The following is a 2,363-nucleotide window of genomic DNA, read 5'->3' as shown; positions in this document are numbered from 1 at the left end:
TAATCATAAAAAATGTGATATTTTGTATTTGTTTTTTTGTCCTAAGTATTCAAAACCTAATGTACAACTTATACTAAATCTCAATTTTGAGGTAGCAACATTTCAAATGCTCAATTGGTGCATGTGGACACATATGGACAATAGTTACATATTGGACAGTTCAGATCTAGAGTAATAAAAAAGAATAGAACTTGGGACAGGCATAAGACGAAAGGACAAGAAAGCAGTCTTAATGGTAGAAAGATATCTACAATACTGAATGTATTCCTCAGGGAGGGGATACAAAATGCAAGCATGAAATATACACAGGTAGATTTTTGGAAAAGATTATAAACTTTAGAACCAGATAGCTCTAGAATCAAATATACTATATGATTTAGGGTAATGTTCAGTGGCAGAAATGTAAAACTCTCAGGAGCTTAACACAAGGAGATTTCTTGCTTATGTTTTTTGTCCATCATGGATCAGTAGTAGAGTGTATATAGAAAGTAGTGCCTGTTCAATATCAGTCTAGAATTGATGGAGGCCTCACCATCTTGAATATCACTGGTTGCTGCAGCAGCAGAAGAGAGAAAATGATACTTCTGCTTGTTCCTCCTAATTGCAAAGAGTAGGTAAATATAATCATTCTGCGTACCTTAACACAAAGGGAAAGTGTATATGAAATGAGCATTAAAAGTCTCTATCTCTACGACAGCCTTAAACTTCTTTATGACTGTAGGCAATTACTTTATTTTCTGAGCTTATGCTTTCTTTATGTAAAATGAAGAAGATAATTGCAGAGTAGGATAAGTGTTAGCAAAGCACATAGCACAGGGTCTGGTACACAGCACTCACAAGAGTTGATAGCTATTATTTTTATACTATAATTCAGAGTTCTCCCCCATGGACATTAGTGGTTGGAAACTAAACTAGGATAATATACTAAATAAGGTCTCAAGAGGGATCTGGGTTGGTTTGTTTTGATATTGCCACCAAATCCTCTAGACTAAGTTAATTTTTACATGGAATTTTAATAAAAGAAAAGGTATGAATTTTTATACATCTAGAGTAGTTACTGTGTATTCAGCCTAGTGATATCATTTTTAATTTGCTTATAATCTCCAACAACAGCTTATAAAATTCTCCAGAACAAGTATGATATCTTATCTGTTATGTACACCCTAAGATTACAGGAATATACCTTGCTTTATTGAATCACCCAATCCAAAATTAAGTTGATCAGACACACGATCAAGTTGGTATATTTAGAGATGCATATCAAACCACACTGATGAAAGTGGTGGAAAATCAGTAAAACAAAAGTATAGTAGGGTCATGGAGTCCAGCATGCTGACTGTGACTTGTGCTTTCAGGAAAAATGCCAATATATCTTAGGAAAATTGAAATGCAAAGCTAGAATTAATTATTTCATGTACTTTTACAGTAACCATGAAAATTTATTCAATTTTGACTTATGCCATCTTAAAAGAGTTGAAAAACTAGAGAGTTCAGATAGCAGACATGACTAAGACAGAAAAGATGGCCATGTCAAAGACTTTTAGAAACTAGGTAGGAACAACTCAGACTGTCAACCAACCAACCAATCAATCAATCAATATCATATATGCAATAAAAAGAATTAGTTTCTTCAAACATAATGGGTGATGTAGCTTATGAAAGAGGAAGCTAAATGATTATTTACTAGATATTTGCAAGTGTATGATTAAGGATATAAGGACACTGCATGGTTGTTGATTACATTCTCTATGGAAAATTAGCAAAGTGAAATTATGGAACAGAGAGATACAGAGGAATAAAATCATCATAGCTGAGATTTAAGGAGCAATTTCAATTTTCATCTCTTAAGATGTTATTTCCTATCCTTTTGATGGTTTCATTGTGGATCTGTGTGAGACGGAGTTTGAGCAGATGATTACTTGAAGTGAATGCCAGCTCTGTGATTGCATTCGTAGCCCTTTGGTTTATGGGGGTTTAAATTTTAGAGTTTCCACGTCATTAGAACAACAGGTTTTTTGAGTGAAATAAGACAAACAGATGTACACCCAGATGCAATTATGAAAATGGTTCACAGATGTGTGACTTTTCCCAAAATAATTTCATTCTGAATATAAAATTTATAATATGATTAGCTTCTATTTCAACTGCAGACTTTTCACAAATGAATGTACTGGTTTCATAGTAACCCAGAGGTGGTAGCAAAAAGTAGCTTTCTTCAGCCACTTTTATAAGTGATTGAAATACAGCAAATAGGATCATTAGTAGTTTTGCTTTCAGCTCTGAGCTTTATTTATTTGTGTTCTTCACCTATTCAATATTTTTGATTCAGCAGAAATCAAGTGAAACCAAGGTGCAAGGATTCC

This window comes from Galeopterus variegatus, unplaced genomic scaffold (genome assembly GCF_000696425.1).
Source record: "Galeopterus variegatus unplaced genomic scaffold, G_variegatus-3.0.2 Scaffold6117, whole genome shotgun sequence".
NCBI lineage: Eukaryota > Metazoa > Chordata > Mammalia > Dermoptera > Cynocephalidae > Galeopterus > Galeopterus variegatus.
This window is presented reverse-complemented; position numbering follows the sequence as displayed.